This window comes from Gymnogyps californianus, chromosome 16 (genome assembly GCF_018139145.2).
Source record: "Gymnogyps californianus isolate 813 chromosome 16, ASM1813914v2, whole genome shotgun sequence".
Lineage (NCBI taxonomy): Eukaryota > Metazoa > Chordata > Aves > Accipitriformes > Cathartidae > Gymnogyps > Gymnogyps californianus.
The window spans coordinates 2,951,926-2,971,420 of NC_059486.1; the positions used below are offsets into that span (position 1 = coordinate 2,951,926).

At 44.7% G+C, this 19,495-nt stretch overlaps 1 protein-coding gene across 1 annotated transcript in view; it reads left to right on the forward strand.

Annotated features, from left to right (window-relative positions):
* Positions 1-4,243: 4,243 nt before the first annotated feature.
* TBX3 (T-box transcription factor 3) overlaps positions 4,244-19,495 on the forward strand; it is a 170,463-nt gene continuing 155,211 nt past the window's right edge. Inside the window, exon 1 of the mRNA XM_050906587.1 lies at positions 4,244-4,632. The gene's annotated coding sequence lies outside the window, so the exon portion shown is untranslated. The remainder of the gene's footprint in view (positions 4,633-19,495) is intronic.

Genomic DNA, 19,495 nt, shown 5'->3' on the forward strand with positions numbered 1-19,495 from the left:
CTATTCCCTGATTCACTTCATTGTGGAAAGTATGTTTGTGCAACTGTGGTGTTCATTTGTGGTGGTGTCGCTCTTCACCTGTGGGGATACGCAGGAGAAGCAGGAGGGTAGGTACTACTAGTTGAGACATGTGCTATTTCGCCCTTTAAGGGCACCTCCCCACTGTCTCCTTTGTTGACTGCCTGCACGTCCTCCCATCTCTCTCACCTCACTTAGCTTCTTTGATTTGGAGCCGCTGCTGGGTTGGCCGAGAGGGTTTCTTTTTGTTGGTTTGGGGGGTTTTGTTGTTTGCTCACTGTTGCCTTTTTCCAGTTTGAAGTCTACCGCCTTCTGGCCTCTGGGCCAGTGACCCTTCTGCGAGCTGTCGGGCCGCGCAGTGCACACTGTGTTATCATCAGGGAGGCTGTTTCATTTCCATCTGGGGCTTTTGGTCTGGATTGGATCCATCATGCCGGCAGGTCTGATTGATGGCCTTATTGACAATCAGGTTGACCCTTGTTCGGCAGACTGACATGCTCCGTATTTCACGGGCCGGCATTTGATGCGTATCAAAGAGGTGGTCAGGTCATCAGAACAGCCAATTAAAACGATAAAGAGGGAGGAGTGGAAGATGAGGTTTTAACTCTTTCCAGCCCATCATAAACATCTGGGGGCGGGGGGGGGGCTTCTGCCAAAACAAGGGCTGGGAGGGAGGTAAAAACAAAGATCCATCTCTATAAAACTTATCTGTGGGAACGCTTTAAAAATTCAGTAAGCAGAGATCAGGAAACAATTAACTGTCTGTATAGTTGTCGGTTATCTAGAGTCTGCAATAAGACTGGATCAGTTGCCTTCCTTTCAATTTTTTTTTTTTTCCTGAACAGCATATTATAAAGGAGACCCTGAAATTCAGCATAGGTTAATGAATATATAACAATACATCTCAAACTCAAAGACTGCTTGGAAGACAAGAATTTGGTATCATCACTGTTGTTACCTGAAAAGGAGAAAGGCACTCCCTTTACAGTTGCTGGTAGCTGACAGCTGGCAGAAGGTAATAAATTTAGGAGTTATTTAGCATCAGCTTCTGAATAATGGTATCAGAAGAAGATGCTCTTCACATGAAGAGCCTAATGAGGGAGAAGTGCTAGAGCCAGGAATTAAGAGTACCACTGGGATCACGGGTAATAAAAGGTCTATCATCTGTCAATGGCTGATGTTCATACCAGTGCAGGGTCAGTCACAGTTGCTTCAATGTTAATTTGGGGGCTGTGTTTTAAGATAATACAGCCTTTCCTAAGATGCCAGCAAAAATGCACTAGATCCCAGACTTTTTTACCTGCTGAGCTTTAATCCACACTTGCACTGAAGTTGCCAGGTATTGGTTTTAATGGAAATGCTAACAAAATAAAGCTTGGATCAGGGTTAAGTGTAGAAAGGTTACTTTTTGAACAGTTTCACCACATCCAGACTCAGTTCCTGGTTCAGACACAGAATTTCAGGGTGGCTTCGTCTGTGCCATACTTCACTTTCCAGCCTATAAAAGGGCAAACAACTACCTTGTTTTCCCAGGAACGTAAAATCTATGAAACACAATAATGCTAAGAACTATCTTGGTGTCTGAATAAGGGAAGGAAAAAAAATCCCCCTACCCCCTGCAAAAGGTACCATGCTATACTTGCAGTGCAGCACACACTCCTCAGATATCTTCCTTCACCTGCTTGTACTTGTTCAGTTTTTGCTTTAATATCATAATCTAACTAATGCAAAGGCATTGAATCCATTTTCTGACTGTTGGGTAAATGATGGTTAAGTGTCAGGAGATTTATTTAATTGTCTAGCTATTAAAAAAAAAGGTCTGCTGAGTGAAAGCTTTTATGCTTTTAAATGAGGTATTGTTGTGATTAGAGTTTAAACAGCAATGATTTCCTCAAAAATGCATTGGCAATAATCACTGGCTGGTTTGATTGTCCACATAACTGTACCACCCTCACTGCCAAGAAACTCATCTGAACCACCAATGATAATAATAGCTATTTTTTTCCATTAAGTGTGCAGCAGATACAATATTCAGGGACAGGAACATCTTCATTAGGCAGTACGGAAAGTGAACACATTGTTCACAAGTCAGCCTCAAGAATAATGGACTAGAGAGACTTCAGAGGTGAGGGATGGAGGTTGTGGGGGTGGGAAAGGGGCTTAAAGCTTCATGAACCACATACAGAGAGGATTTTAGTGGGATACGGGCAATTGAGTCCCTTAAGTGTCTTTGAAGAGGCTGGTCTAGAGGTGGAGAAACTCCAGATGACTCATTATAATACTGCTTAGTCTCGTCACAGTGTCTCAGTGATCACTTTACTCTTTTCTATTTCTTTAATTTAAAAAGCCAAGAATACAAAGCTAATTCATCTGGCATAATCAAAAACAACAGCACAATGATGACAGGTTTCTGAGGTGAGTTGATGACCTGCAGGTGAAAAAATGGCTGCCCTTCAGTTTACCTGGATGTCTCAGAGACTGCTGAAAATCCTAGACATTTGCGAAATACAAACAAGCCAAACTCTTTCTTTATGAATTTTTCCATGGGAAATCCGTTTCCCAAGTGAATGCCACTTCCCTGCTAGCTCTTGTCCCAGAAGTTCATCCTGTGCCAGGAGTGCAGCTCAGGGCGAGTCTTTGCCAGAGCATTTGCTGCTTGGAGGGTGTAAAGGGCTTGGCCTCTAGAAAAACACCCGTACCCAAGGGCAAAGAGATATTCTTCTCTGGCCTTCTTTGTGTTTTTCCTTTCTTAATTTCACATTCACTAATACATTTAGGCACCAAGAGCTGCTGGTTCCAGGTGTCATGCTTGTGTAGGGTTAACGCTGACACTTGCCCTGAGACTCAAGCAGGAATATTAGTGTCCCATTTCTCATTGCCACCCCCTGCCTGGGAAATCACAGGCAGGGCCAGCAAGGAGATCCAGTTTGTCTCTCTGTCAGCACACCTCACCAGCAAGAAAAGGGCTATGTGTGAGCAGGGCTAAGCTCCTTTTTCCTTCTCCTTGCCCTTGTCAGTCCTAAGTGCCGTTTAGCAACATTAGCTGCCTGCTCCTCTCGGTTGGACACCAATTACTCCCTGTTGGAGAGCTGTCAGTAAGGGGGAAAGCCATACATCGCGGTGGGAAGTAATCTCACCTGGCAGGGGGGCACCTCTTTCCAGCCAAAACAATGCGACTTTGACAGGCTTGATGTATTTATTATCTTCTTGGTGCAGAAATGCTGCCGTAGCAGGGTTGAGGGGGAGGATGCTACTGGTGACTTGGAAGAGGAAGCGAGGAGAAGTACCAAGTGCCAGGGAGTTGTCTGCAGACAGCTGATGGCAGGGTGCAGGAATGGATAAGGGAAAGGAGGGTACGAAGGAAAGGAAAAGACTGTCGTAAAAAGGCAATTCCTTTTACTCATGTGCTTAACTCATCTCTTGAACTCGAGGGACTCAAGGGCTGAGAAAAAGCAAACAGCAAGTGCAAAAACAGAGAGGTTACAGCCTAGATGGGGCATGGTATCCCAGCCAGGCTGAGCCATTTCAGGGTGATTTTAGAGAGCTGTCACCTTGGTGAGGAACATGACTCACTGGCTCTTGTGCTACTTGTCCTTCTGAACTTGGCTCCTCTTTGGTTTTATACTGTGATCTGGGAGGGTTTCACATGAGTGCCGTCTGTCAGGTGGTTTTGCCAGCCCCAGTTTAGGTCCATTTTGCCTCTGCAAAGCATCAAAGGACATTTTGACTATAAGGAAAAGCAGTCAGGATCTTTCAGGGGCAGAACTATGTTACATTCTCAGCAGCTGTGCCAGTTCATAGGCTTCATCAAATTTAAACTGAGCATAGTTACCTGGTTTGAACTCCTGGGTAGCAGTGAGGGTTGATCAGGAGCCTGTGCTTTTGAAAGACAGCCAGCTAATCTGGCTTTTGAGTGACAGGCAATCCATTTCTTTTACTCTGGTATTCCAAGAGCGAAATCCCCTTACAGAAATCTAGAAATTTCTCTAGATAAACGTTCCCTGGGCGTGTCCAGGTGTCTTCTCTTGGCAGCAATCAAGTACAAATGGCCAGGGCCTGAGTGCCCCGATAGAGCCTTATTGCCCTGACCAGCCTCACCTGGGTCCTCTGCCACAGCCTCTGCTCCTTCCTCCCGGAGCTGCATTTAAGCTCAGTCCCTCACCCTTGCTCCCTTTTGTAAGCCTGGGGCTATGTTTGGATTTTCACTTTGTGGCTCACATGGAGGATTCAAGTTCAGTAGTTATATGTTGGGACTCAAATCCTATCATTCTGCAACTGGGGTGTGTTATCTGGTGTCCATGCTGTTTTGAGAAGAGGAGAAGAAGCCAACCTGTGCTGGTTAGTGAAAAGCAAACTCTTTATTGTTCTCAATCTATATGTAATATTGCAAGTGGGAAGCATACAAGTGACTGGAGAGTCTCCTTAAAGGATGAGAAAAGTGTTTCCTGTGTCGTGAGGAAAACTTACTGTGGAGTGAGGTTGCTTTTACTGAAGTCTACTAATTGACTGGCTGAAATAAACTGCCTGCTTCAAAGCCACCGTTGCTGCGAAGGACTCCAGAGAAACAGGAGTGACCAGAAGAGATGGAAGGAAAGGTGCTATCTGCTCCTGACTGTGAGTAAGCGAACTTTATGTGCGGTTGGGAATATGGTATGCAGTAACTGATACAAGAAGAAATGTGTAGTGGGTAGCAGGATTGCAGAATGGTGCCTCATCCAAGAGGTGTTAGAGTTTCCCAGGTGGACTGGGCAGTGGATGTGTTAAGAGCCAGCTGGCTCTTTTGAGAAACTTCTCTTCAGAAAAATATCGAAGCTTGGTAGCTTGTAAGTATTGAAAGATGTATGCCTGATTCTGGTTGGAGCATGGCTGAAGAGAAGGTGCACAAGGAGCTGTTTTGTCTATGTTGATCTTTTATTTTTGTTGTTTTGAAGTTGTCTGTTTGTTTGGCTTTCTGGACAAATGTGGAGTGTGGGTCAAGTGTTTACTTGGCTGAAGAGAGGCCAGGTATGCTAATGCCTGTACGTTAGACTTGAATTCTCAAAAATTACTTTAAAGTGATGAGATTCTTTTGGTAGTTCACCAGATCATGCTCAGGTGGAGAGCTGATTACGGTCCTGTTCAGACTGACTGAATAGCAATAATTGGACTAAAGGCTGTGGTACAGTGAACAACCAGTCTCTCTCTCTTTTTTTCTAGTTCTTTCTCCTTAACTAAGCATATCAGTTTCAGTGCTAGGATCTTTATGACAATAAAAATATTACTGTTATTGTTGCAGCCAAAAGCTTTTGATATGGGTTGTTTAATGAATGTTTATCATTCTGTGTTGTGTGGCATGAACGCGTGGATTGCTGTAGTGCTACTGAGCGTCCTTCGTGCAGGTGAACCGTGATTTGGAAGAGAAGGCTGTGTCTGTGTTACTAAGGGCTTTCTAGATGTTTTGCAGCAGTTTATTTACAGTATATCGTGAACATCGTCCATATGTGTTGCGTAAGACCTCACGTAGCTGTTCCTTAACACCTTCTTCCCACATGCACTTTCATGTATGCTTGCCTTCTTATTAATGCAGTCTGTGTGGCAGAAGACTTTGTGCTGGTTTCTCCCTTCTGTATGACCCAGGTTTCTACACAAGCACTAAGGGGCTTCCCCAGTTATTGATTATTCCAGTTGTGGTGGCATGCTTTGGATAGCTGAAGTCTAGTAGGCCACAGCAGTCAGATGCATTTGTGGTATCAACTCTGCAACCCCCTGCAAAGTATCTCCTCCTGGGTTTCCAACTATGCAGGGGAAACACTATGCTCTACTGTCCGTCTTAGGGCTTTATATCATCTGCAGAAGTGTACTGTCTGACAGCAATATTGAGTTCCTTCTGGGATTTCTTTAACTATTCAACTCTTTTATTTTGGGGGGTAAAAACTGTGGTAAGGGTAAAGGGTGATACTGGTTTAGCTTATTAAAAATGCTCGGGTTTTTATTTTAATTGATATTGAATATACTGAAAGGAGGGGCTAAATGCAGTCCTTTGGGGTAGGAGGGGAAAGCTGTATAAACTTCTTGCTCATAATAAAATAGTCTTTAGGAGGAGGAAAGCTTTGCAGTGTGCCCTCAGGGTGGTGAGGTGCTAGATTGCCATGCTAGTCTCCTCTGGAAGGCTGTTCCACAGCCAGATTGTTTTCATTGGAAACACTTTGTCGCTGTTGTGATCCATGCTGGGCTTTGTGTCCTGTGAGTTTCTGGAAAAACATCTGCATTGGCAGAGCTCTTGGTGAGGGAGGCAAGACTGCTTCAGCCTAACTCACTCCTTTTCCTTCACCAGTTCACATCACCTTGGTTATAGCAGAGAGGCACAAGTTCAAGTAGAAAATATGCAGTGGTTTACTCCTGTAGCTGTTACATGCATAAATTCAGGGTTTGCTTTCCTCCTCCAGCCCTTCTAAGCTGTCAGCCCAGTACCTTCATAACCCCTGAAGTCAGACAAACGTACAGAGTAACTCCTTGCTAAGCACAAGTTTTCTTGCGCACGTCCAGCCTTGACCCAGGCATCGGCTCTGTCCTGCTCCTAATTTGATCCTTCGCTGATTTGATCAAGTGTAAGCATGCCCTTCCTTACACACCCCTGTGGACCTCTGTGCTCCAGGCAGCGGCGCCATGTGCTGTTGTTAATGGCTTGTCCGGTCCTGCAGCTTGTGTGATTGTGCATGGAGTGCTTGCAAGTCCATGCTCTTGGTTTCCTGTCGTATTTCATGGCTCTTGATGGCAGCTCAGCTGAGGAGTTAGGAAATTCATATCCTCTCTGCCTAGGAGAAAATGGCAAGGGGAAGATTTAATATCCCAGAGGGTTAGTGTAGGAAGTTGTACCAGAGGGAAGAAGGCGGGGGTTAAAGCTTCAGGTCCTTCACAAATCTATGCAAGTCAAGGTTTCCAAAGGTTGGAAAGCTGTGAATTAAACCAGCTGAATTACGTGCATGGCACAGTGTTATAGCACTTTTACTGAATTCCCTTCCCCACCAGTAATTCTAGGATTTATGTTTGGAGGAAATGGCCTTCTTTCAGTTGGTGATGGATTTCACTTAACAACACAGAATGCTTGGTGACCAGGAAAGGCAATCCCATGCTAAAATCTGTCATCTGTTCCTCTGTGTTGCTTTGGGGTTGCACATTAGGATCAGGTCTTGGTATCAACAGCAAACATTGCATGTTGGGATTGCTGGGGAGAGCTGGATTTGACCCTTCTATACAATGCATCGGATGAAAGCCTGCTCTGTGTGTTGGGCTGACGACATACGGAGATCTCCAGGTCCTTCAAAGATGAATGCTGTGCTCGAGCTGCTCCTTGTAGTGGAAGGGGCCAAGGGCACAGATGAAGATTCGATGTGATCTTCTAGCTAGCCTGTGCTCAAAAGGCAACAAATGCAGCAAAAGTCATACGTAAGGTGGTGTATCAGTAGCATAGTGCAGCTTCAGGGCTGTGTAGGCACCTTAGCATGGCTTGCATCCCAAGACAAATCACTATTCTGTGCTTAAGCAAGGCACGAGGTGGGAGTCACAGAGGGTGGAGGGAAATGAAAGCTTAAGGGTGTCTTAGTCTTAAATCTCTTTGAGCAATGCAGCAACTTTTGCAGCAAGTCATCTTGAGGCATGCTGGCAAGAAGCCTCCCTCAGGTCAGGCAGGAGAGGCGATGACTTGGTACTGCTTGGCGAGTGCACCGACCAGTTTCTGGGGCAGAGCGGGAGCTCTGGGCTAGAAGCTGTCAGGGAACAGATGAACTCATAGCAGCGAGGCTCCCCAGCCCTGGCTGTTCACATACCATGCGTGGAGGCAAGTGGTGTCTGTTAGTGGCATGCTATGGCTGGACTGTGAACAATAAGTGTCTCTGCTCTATTCTTTCCCTAGAGGCAGTCCTTTAAAGAGGAAAAAAGTTGGTTGTGGGGTTTTTTCTTTCAATTGTACTGTCCCTCTAAAAATAAAACTTTACCATTCATGTGGCCTAAATCCCAGAGCTGCAGCCTGGCCTTGTGTGGCAGCAGTTGTGGTGATCAGCAAAGAGGAGCTTTCATTTAGTCACATTTTACTGATGGTTTTCCTTTAAAAAAAAAAAATTGTTCATTTTTATAATGAGCAGTAATGAAACAGTAGCTTAAAAAAAGATGTCTTTATTTTCTTCCTTAAAAAATTAAAAGCTTCATCTCCATTCCAAACTCACCCAAAATATTTCAGCACCAAATTACTTTGAAATCCACAAAAATGGAAAAAGAATTTAGAAGAGGTGGAAAAAATAACTGAAACACTGCATAGACGGAAGATTTCATGCAATGAGTGAAAGCAATTTAGTGAAAGTCAACAAAAACTCCAAAACCAAAATAAAAAAAAATGCTGATGTTCAGATGGCAAATATTTTTGGACAAACAAATAAATTTCAGTCCTAAAAGAAGTAACAATTGCTGTCTGGCTCTTGGGAACCTTTTTTTTCCTTGTGGATGTGTCTGATAGGGAGCTGTCTGGTTGCTAGTTACCAGACTCTTTTTAGTGAAGCTGTTTGTTTCTGCAGTGTGGTCCTTTCTCATCTGCCCCTTCTGACATGAGACATCAGAAGCAGGAGCAGAAGCTATTCAATCATAGTGACAGAACCCCTTTTTTTGGATGGTAAAATGTTCTGTTGGTTTCGTGTGTATAATCTCGTGTTTGTCGCTATGCTTGCATCCAGTGAGTTTGATGAAATAGAGCACGAAGGGTTGTTCTGTGAGATTCCTGCCCCGTTCTGCAGGGCTTAAAGGAAAGGATCCAAAACCCCGAGTGCTTATTCTGGCTGGTGAGCAAGCAAGGAATAGGTAGCTTGTTGGGAGACAATAGGGATCGTCCTAAATTTTGGTCTGTCTGTGGAATGCTGTACCTGAAACTCTGTGGTAAACTCGTTAGGTAGGTGATTGAGAAAATATAATTGGTGATCTCTACAAACAGATTTTGTTGACCCTCCACCAAGTGTGTCTTCCCAAAAGCATTGCAGATTAGTCTTATGAACATGATGTCGCCCTGGTTGGTGGTGTGGAGGACCTGGAGCTTGCTTACGTGGGCTTGGTTCCCAGATCAGGCACTGGCCTGCAGAGTGGCCTCAGCCAAGTCACTTTGCTGCTTTGTGCTTCATTCCCCCAGCCGCAAAATGGGAATGATAACCAGCTCAGCTGATGACAAGTGTGAAAGGAGAAATAAGCATTCTCATTTGACATTTGTCAGGATGCAGGATGCTGACCTAGATCTGCACAATCAAACTGCATATAAGCTACATAGTGTAGTTTCATAGGACAGCTTCTATGCAGATTTAGGCTGGCTGGCAATTCACTGTCATCCATGAAGGTTACAAGCATCAATATAAAGCAAGCAGACTGTCTGATAATCCCTATTTAAAAGGGAAGACGTATGACTTTTCAGGCAGCAAGTTCCCTGGAAGAATAAAAGGAAGCTTGTGAGGTCCAGATCTATTGGTGGCAGTATGTGGCTTCATTTACGTTCATCACAGGGTTGTAACAGATGGTTTTCTTCCTTTGGTACCATTTAAATGTCTTACGCTGTGTTGACTAAGGGTCATGGCAGTAGAGACTTGAAATACTGAGATACCTGTGAAGTCCAATACACTTTTAGGTCTGGTGTCCTTAAAAATCTTGTAAGATCCTGTGTTCCTGGGGAACAGATTAATTCCTGCCCTGGCTCAGCTCAGAACAAGTAGTTTGTGTCTAGTTTGGGGTGTTACAGACTTTTTATTCCTTTGACGTCATCTCTGACCTTTTCCCATTCTCCCTTCTCTGTCCCAGGTTAAGAGGACTCCTCCCAGTCCCCTGCACAGGGACAGGGGATCTTATAAGGGCCTTTCATAAGGACCCTGTCACTCCAAGGGCACTGGCAGTGCCGTCGCCGCTGCTGCGTCTGCGTTGTGCAGGCCAGTCCTCTGATGGCTGACAACTAACTTCTCCAGGAGGGGGATGAAATCCAAGTGGCAGGGCAGGCACCTCTGAGGAGATAGCTCCTAACTGTTCCCACAGAGCTTGAAGAAAAAGATTTGACGGATTTACAGAGGAAAATGGCTGAGAAGGGCTTGATAAACACACAGAGAGATCTAACTAGTGTGTCCCATCACTCTGAATAGCTGATCATAGCGAAAGTGCTTCAGGGCAGTGTCGGGAAGAATTTGTTGATGTGAACTCGTGTCTCCCTGAGAGAATCATGCTGTTTCGGGAAGGGGACCATCCAGAGAAGGTTGTCATGAAGAAGAATGCAACAACAGTGGGGTGGGCGTCTGCGTCAGGAGGAGTTGGCGGGATGATCACCAGTGCTTTCTGAAGGCAGAGCTGTGAGGATGCAAGCTAGGACTTGATAGCTGAGCTTCCTTGCGGCAGCAACGTCAATGCAAACTTCGTTCCCTTCGGTGCAAGCATTTGCAACAATAAGCTCTCAATGCTAGCTGGGATCCCAGGCATGAGAAATTCCATGCTGCAGTTGGGAATCTCCCATAGCTCCTGTGCTTAGGGCCACCCTAATGTGCCCATCTGCACAACTGTCAGCAGTGTGAACAGGCTTAACTCCTCATATCTGAACTGTTGTAAACTACTTTGTATAGTCCCTTCAGTGCTGGCAGTAGCTCAGGAAAGGAGAGCAAACATGCCTTCTTCAGTAACCTCTTCAAAGGTCAACATGCTATTGTCATAAGTAGTTAGAAAGGCTTGGGCAACTCTTGCTTGAAGACCTCAGGGTAATGTCCGTTGCTATGTATTAATAGTTTAAGAAGGACTGTGTATCGCAAACACCTGGTGTTTGAAAACTTGATGGACTAAAGTGAGGAGTCAGTTTGAAGTCAGAGTGTGAGCATTTGAGCGGGAGGTGTACTGGGTGTACCCTGCCGAAGCGCACAAGTGCGCAGAACTGCAGTAAGTATTCCCTAAAATGCTGCTTTGGCTCGTTACCGTTCACGTAAACCATTGGATGCATCACCGGGGAAGCTTTTTGCTCGAATTGGTCCAGGAGGAGAACTTTGACCAAAATGACTGTGTGTACACTTGTGAAGTCTTCCCTTATGTGGAAAACACCACTGTTGAGGGAGTTGTGTCATTTTTTAATGTTGAGTTCAGTCTCACTTTGATTGAGATGTTTGCTTGGGCACTTAATGGGTTGAAAGTGTGTATGTTCCCAGCAGGGCACAATGTTTAGAGGGCTGTTTCAAAGATTTTGTTAGTGGATACTATATGCTTACTGGGTGTTTTTATATATTTTAGCTTTGCATTCAACTATTCTGCATGAGAGTAGTCATCAGAGTTAATATTTTCTGGCTGTCAGTAAGGGAAAAGATCCAAAGTTGCCATGCTAGTGGAAGCATCCAGACAAATATTTGTACTGTGCTTTGAAGCTCAAAACCAGAAAGTGATATCTAAGTGCAAGAGAAAATAAGATATACTAAGACTCTGAAACTTTCAGAAGTGTGAATGTTTTACGTTTGCTTTAGTAGGAGGGAGGTATCTAGCTCTTTGAAAGCTTTCTCCTAAAACACAGCTGAATTGAGCTCAACACAGGATTGCCGGTGATATTTGTGTGCATCGGAGAAATGCTCTAATTGTCTAACAGTTTCCACAAATAGGATGGCAAGTGGCATGGTCACTGCATCCCTTAGCTTTGGAAGGCTGAAGTGAGTCAGTCCTTTGTAATGATGTTTTCAAAAGCTTTTGTAAACAAGATATGTGTGTGTGTGTCTCTTACACTTTAAGTAAGGCTAACAAATTGAGATGAGCCGCAGCAGCTCTGTGAAGGCTGGGTATGCATACACAAGGGCCTGAGTTGATTTATCTTGATGTTTGGTTGAATTCTTTGCATTTTGGGTCCCTTCTGTAACCTTTTCACCTCGTTCTTTTTTAAGGTGGCTGCCTGGCTGTTACAATTTATCATGAATGCATCTCACTTCACTTTTGGCTCCTCTGACGGAAGGAACAGCCGGTCTCCGGGAGGTCAAAGACATTATTTTCCCCTCGTCTTTCTCAGTTTCCAGCACATATTTGTCACTTTGAAAAAGCATGAATTCTGGATTTGATGCACTTTAATTGATTTCACCCTCAACAAGTCCAACTGTCCATCAACCTTTCCTTTTTCTTCCCTCTCCCCCTTCCCCTTCTTTATTTCTTTCCTCTGTCCCTTTACTTAGAGAGTGATGTTTTCACCCGCCTGCATGTTGAAGCTGTTGCAAAGCCCATGACCCTATCAGGGCTTACTGTCACTAGCCATTTCTCTTGTTTTTCTTATCCTCCAAGTTGAACTTTGGATGCTGAGTGAAAATGAAGCCACCTTATAGGAGTACTGGTCTTGTAGCATCTTAGTGATGTGCTCCTTGTCAAAGTAAAAGTGACTGCTGATAGCTAGCTAAACTTGGCTGATGGTCCGCTTATTTTGAGGCAACTGTCTAGAATTGGAAGTGTGAGGGAGTTAATAATTAGTTCTTGATATACTGGCATTGGTATTTAAAATCAATTGCAGCAGTACTACAACAGAGATGAATGTACTGTTTCTTCTTTCCTCCTGGAAGGACGTATACATCCAGTGTTGCATGGTTGTAAATTCAATTGTGTAAAATGACATTGGCACCTCATAAAATGAGATGCCATCACACTGTCTCTTGCTGGTTCGGCGAATTCATATGGCGTATGTGGAGATGTGGAGTAAATAGAGTATGTGGGTGTGTTAGAACTTGGCCTTTGCACAGAAGTCCTTTAAGTGTGTCTTGGAAGCTGGGGCCACTTAACAGAGGAAGCTGAAAGAGAGGTTCATAGGTTGTCCTCTGAATGCTGTTATTACATCCTAGTTGTTATCAGGACATGGGCTTCTGTTTACAACAGAGCAGAGAGATTTGAAGTTCTCTGCACTGTTCTAAGGTGTTCACCAGAACTCAGCAGAGACAATGGCGTTCCTTGGACTCATGTGCACTCACTGAAGAACTCCAGCGCTCAGGGTGAGCAGAATTGGTTCGTGATACTTTATGTGAGTGTTTTCAACTTGTGGTCCAGGGTAACTAAGAAAACCAAGCCTCTTGCTGAAACCTGTCGTGTGCTTTTGTAGGAGCCCTATTAACGGAGAGAGCTGGAAACGCGGCATGTTACAGGTCTCGCAGTGGGAACTGCTGTCCATGGTCCTGGGTGGCCGTAGGTGGAGGTCTGGGGCTTGTGAAGGGGGGGGCTCGGGCTCGGGGAACGGTGCGGCTTCCTCGCTCTCTTACTTGTGCAAAACAACGTGAGTCAATTCTGCAAATCAAGTTCAGTATTTGCCAGCATGCATGGATAGGGAAGCGGCTGTTTTTTACGGGAGGTATAAAGAGCCTCCGCTAGTACTAGTGGGCCTCATACTAACCCTTTCCTTCCATGATTTGCTGCTGAGAGGGCAGTTGTAGCCTTGTGAAGACTCTTCTTGTCCAGTGAGACTGGACTGTCATATATTGGATCATCTTCTGAATGTTTCTGAATCTCTGGAGGAGAAAATCCTGGACCATTGTTATCAGTGACAGGTAGGGTTCCTCACTGGCAAACCTCCTGCAGCCTAATTCTGAGTTTAGGTATTTCTAGTACAGGAATTCTTGCTCAAAATATTAGTTTGAGGCAAAGCTTGCTCTTTTTCAGTCTATAGATTCATTTGATCCCGATATCAGCTGGAGTTCTTTTTGTTGCCTGGTGATGATTTATTTTTTTCTCACTAGGCTTCTCGGAAAAACACAGCAGCTTTCTGGTGGCCAGAGCTGTGACATGAGAGGAGCTAAACAAAGTGTTCTGTGCTTGTGTGAATTGGTATTAGTAGCTCCTTGCAGTGTTGGGGAACCCAGGGCTCAGAATAAAGTATTTTATTAATATGACATTAGAATGTTTCAAAGGACATACAAGGATGTAATTTCTTTTTGTGTGTGGGTACTATCCATTCCCCTTAAATTCAGTGCTATGCCTGGGGGAAGAACCCATGGAGAACTCTGAAAAGAGTCCATTTAGCTACTATAGGCACTGTACTGAAGAGGAAGAACAGATTACCTAGTGAGATGAGGTGAACTGCTGGCTTACTGCACTCTGAAAAGTTTTCTATGGCCTTTGATTCCAGCTTAGAGTTCTGAGAGACGCTGATGTGACATGAGGTTCCACATGTGTGTTGGGAAACCAGAGAGCTTGAGGATTTGTCTGACAGTCTCCATTAAAAAAAAAAAAAAAAAAGACTTCTCTGCAAGACCTCCTCTAGAAGTGGTTCTGCTGAAGAAGAAATTGGACACCTTTCTCCTCACCTATAAAATAATCACTTTTACTATGATTGGAAAGGTTTAGGGAGGAAATTGAGATGTTTCCGGGTCATTGGACTACAGCATTCTCATCTCTCCTCTAGCAGAGGACCTGGGAAGGAGATCTTGTGAGTCTGTTGTTCTGTAGGATAGGGAAAACATACCAAGAGTGGTATGTAGGACCAGTCAGATTCCCCCTTTCTCTTCAGTGCAGCTGTGGCCAGCCAGGCAGTGGTACATGGAGCTTATTAGATCAGTCAAACCCTGTGTATGTGCACAGTGCAAGGACTAATGAAAATGTCATGCTCAGATCAGATCCCTATTGCCATCACACATAGGTGCACGTGATATTGGCTGGTTGCAGAGCTGGGCTCAGAAGATGGGGAGAGCTGACCCCACAGCAGGTTTTTCACACTTCATTTGTGGCAACATAAAAAAGTTTTTTAATGGGTTGGGGCGGGGGGGGGGGGGGGCGGGGTTGGTGCTAGGTAGGTAGGTTCTCTTGGTGGAGGGGCTGGAAACAAGAATTTAGAATTTTGTAGAATCACAGCAGTGACCAAGATTTCTGCTTGGTTTTACGTTCAAATACCGACATACAATTTAGCCAAATTATTCAGTATCTCGCAGGCCTTCAGTTTCATTTAGCACCCCATGTATTGAGCCTTTCAGCATTCTGAGTAAAGCATGTTTTATTCACAAACACCTAGAACTGATTGGTATCTCACTTTGCAGTGTGCTTTGAATGTTATCAGTCTTACCACCTTAGAGGTAAGGAAACTGAGGCACTGAGAGGTGAAGCAACTTGTTCAAATCCTCTAGCTGGATGGTAGCCGTTTCAGGATCAGCAATCCAGGCCCGCATACCATAATACCTACTTTTGTATACCTGGTTTAGGCATTGTGATGCCTGAAGTAGATGCTTGCTCCAAGGGAATGACATGGGGGGTGCCTAGGCACTTTGTGGAGTTAACCGAGAGTGGGTGCCTCTAGGGACATCATGATGTCCTCTGTGAAGAGCTGCAAACCTGCTGAGAGTGTTTTAGCTCGTTTGGCCCTGGGAACTGTGGATGGCTCTCTGGATCTGCGTTGAGGCCGAATATGGGATGGTGCCTGTAGCTTAGCTATGTAGAGGAGCTTCTGCAGAGGCGCAGGGGAGAGTATCACAGCCTGAAGTAGGTGTCAATGAGATTTGAGCCCCTTCTGTGTTAGGTGAGATTTGAGAGTAAGTGTTCTGGGTGCTTGAACAGTGTTGTAGTTGAGGTACCTGATGAGGTAATCTGAATCCTGCTAGAAGTTTCCCAAATGCCAGGCCAGTGCTTTCTCCGGTAGGCTAACCTCCTTAGGAGTAAGTTTTATTTTACAGCCAGCAAGTTGGACAGTAGTCTGATGTGAAGCCCAAAATTGCACAGCCTACATCTTTTCAGAGTGTTAAATCACTTAACAGAGCCTTGCTAAACCAGCTGGGAACTTTCCAAACCATGCACAAAGTCACTTGCTTGTCTCTTCTATCAGGAAGAATACAAGACAGGGAAACTACTGTGCTAAGGTTACTCAGCATGGCAGTACTGGAGTTGGGAATACCATAGACCCAAGTCGTCCAGTCCCTCCTGGGATGTACATTAGGAAAGTAGCAAACACTAGCACTCCGTCCTGGTTGCTTACAGAAACTTTCAGATAATCTCAGGGGAGTGGGAATATTAGGTAATGCTAGGAATCATCTTAAGATGCAGGCTCAGGTTTGATGCTTGGATCAGGATTTAAACTAAGATTATCCTTAAAACTCAGTCCAGTTCAAGTCTAGTGTTCGGAGCATCCATCTCTAAGAATCCCTTTGCATGCTGGAGGCTTGGATTTTTTTAAGCAGCTTCTGTGTTCCCCTCCATTGTATCAGACAGACGTGAAGCAGCGCTTGCTGCTCACCAGTTCCATGTTCTTGAAGAGAGGCACCTTCCTTTCCCCAGCCCAAATCCAGAAGACAATGTGATGTGAATTTACCCAAGTGACTTCAGGGGAGGCTTACACAAGCCATGGTTTGGCAAACATGTGGAAGTATTCATACCACCTATTTTTAATAGATAGTCAAACAGAGAGAGGGAGGCAGAGAGAGATCATGAAAAGGAGATGCAGAACAATTGCATTAGGCAGTTGATAATTTCAGTCTGAAGAGCTCTGAATTCCCCTCTGAAATCTTCTCTTGGGAGTCTTAGTTCTTAAGTTAAATGACTAATTAGAGCATGTTCACACCACAGATCAGCCCAGCAAGGCAAACTCATAAGAGCTAATGCTGCTTACTTGCTCCCGATGGAAGCTGAAGATCTCAGGAGCTTGCAGAGGCATTTGCCCCGCTGGAAATCGTGCCTGTTACCAGGACATTGGAGAATTTGGCGGGGGGGGGGGGAGTGGGGAGGCAAAGAAAAATCCTCCCCCACCAGACAGGGCCTATATCAGTCCCTCTCTCAAGCCAATTTCTTTGTCTTGTTCTTTCTCTACTCCAACATCTTGTTTAGTGGGAGAAAAAATTTGAAACTAAGTGCCCCAAGCTGAGAGATGTATGGCACCCAGCGGGACCCTGACCTTCCTTGTAGGTAACAAATTGGATGGCATGTAGGCTGAAGATGCCGGATGGGGGGGGGGTGGCTTGAAGGGGGGTTAAAGTTACAAAGCCAACATCTGTTACTGAGGGTATGGGCTGCAGCGCTCTGCCATTCCCCTCGGCAAACAGGGCTGACTTCAGGAAGGCACAAGGGAATGGCCTTGGGTCACCAGAGGACAAAGGTAGGAATAGGCACAGCAGGCGTTTCTTGAGGGGCTATAGGAATTAGGTGTAAATATATAGAATAGATCCTGAGGTGGTGGTTGCAGAGGGGTGTAAGGTGGAGAATGAGTCTTAAGAAGGAGGAATATGTTCATTTGTGAGGTTTTTGCCAAGGTATAAAATCTGGGTTTGGTTTTCTTATCTCGGGGCCCCCACAGGAATTAGTCATCTCTGCATAACGGAGGGAGGTGTAGCCGTTATTCATCTCTCTCCCAGTTACTAGAAGTTCCTCCTCTGATAATTTCCTGCGTTTGTATCCTCTTCGATCTGTCTCTAACTTCAGTCTTCCTTGCTATTTAGGACCATGAGCCACTGCAAAAAAAGTGAGGACTGGCAGTCCTGAGTCATCTGGAGAGATGTTGTTGGGCCCCAGCTTCCATGGAGGAACAAGAAAGCCTGGGCGATGGCATCTCTCCTGCACTGAGCTGTGAGATTTTGCCCCAAAAGCCTTCTGTCATCTCAGCAGACCCCATCGTTTTTGCTTTAATTGATTCTGTCTGGCTTTAATTTGATGTGAGAATAGACCTCCCACCGTCAGCACTCAAGAGTCTGTTTTGTGCAAGAGGAGTTGGAGGCTGTGATCAGAGGCAGGGTTATTTTATTGTAATAGGGAGACAAGGATGTTTTGGGGAGGACCACTGAATTCTGTAAAGCCATTAACAATTGAAATGAGGCTTTTCACTTCCATACTGGGTTTGTGGGAAGTGCTTGTACAACAACTTGAAAGCAAAGAACTGTAATAATAATTTTTCATTATAGCCATGTGTAGAGTTTCCTGAAGAAGTATTAAAGTCCTGTTGTGTTGGCTCCATGCAGGCATGCAGTGGGAGACAATCCAGGGGAACTGGCCATCTGAATGGGCGAGGAGGAGATTCAGGGGAAAAGAGAAGGGAATGGATTTGGCTGTGGTCACCGAACTGCATGATGGCAGAGATGAGAATAAATAGGGAAGTTGAAAAGGAAACCTCCATTGTGAGGCTGGTCAGCCAAAGTCTAAACAGTTGTTGAGTTTGTTTTATCAAATCAAAATATTTTGGTTCAGCGGTGTGTTGACTTGACTCAGTGTTTGTCTAGGCTGACACAGTGTTGTAGAAACATTCAGGTTTGAGGGTACTGTATCCCCTGTCACTGGAGGGGTCAGGAGCTCTGCTGTCTCTCCTAAGACGTAGGAGAGGGGTGTGTAGCTTATTGTGGCAAGGGGAGGCTGGATGAGAGCAATCCTATTTCCAATGGCTTTGTTTCAGAGTCTTCAGATATTTTAGGGCCTCTTCAAAGCTGCTCTATGGCCCTGTTCAGTTTGCTTAAGTGTGCTGCTGCTTGGACCACAAATAAGGGTTTTAAATCAAATAGGAAGATTTTTGAGGGAAAATAAGTATTCAGAGTTAATTACCTGCAAATTCCTGAAATGGCTTGAGTAAAAATATAGATATGTACACACTTATTCATATCATGCTATTAGTGGTCATGCTTCTGTGTCAGGCGATAGTGTGCTGTGAAAGGTTGCAATGCATAGAAGAAAGAAGATACTCCAAAATACAGAATTATTGCCTGCCATCACTGAAGGCTCAGGTCTTTGAAGATATGATCTGAGGTGGTCTTCCAAAAGTATCTTGCCCAAAAACATTGGGCGTGTGGTGAGGTGCTAAGAACAAAACAAGTAAAGCAGTTGAGGTTAGGCTGGAATAGATCCTGTATAGCTCCCAACCTCACCCACATCTCTCCCAGACACAATTCCTAGTGGTAGCTGAGACCTCATTGTTCTGCAGACAGATTTGTTCCTATCTGGTAGTTTTGTTTGGAATTTGATAGAAACTGTAGAAAAGAATACAATGTAGTTGGCTTTTGCTTGAAATATTTCCTCCTTTCCTTCTCTGTACCAGAACTCTTCCTATTTTTTAACTTATTTTTCAGCCATTCCACCTGATCCTTCAATATTTCCATATTTCAAGGAGATTTAGCCAAATGGCGTGTTTCCATGGCTGATATGCAGCAATAATGCAGGGTTAATACCTAATTAGTTCCCAGGGACATTGAGCTTTTCATGGATATTCAGTAACAAAAGCAACAACAAACAAACTGAATTCCTAGGTCTTAAATCATTGGGGAGGAGGAAATAGGAACCTAAAAATGCAGGAATTATTCAGTGCAGTATGAAAGCTTAGTTCTTTCTCTCATGAAGCTCAGAGGATGCTATAGCAGCTGACAGGGAAAATACAACCTCCTCCTCCTTCCCTCCCTCCCTTCAGGGCGACTGTATATGTGTCTCTGTTTGCAGCCCTGACATCTCCAAACAGGAAAATTCCCAGTTCTGCAACACACTTTAAATAGCTCCTTGCCGATTCCCCTCCCTGCCACAACCCCCAGTCAACCCGACCCTGGTTTTTTGA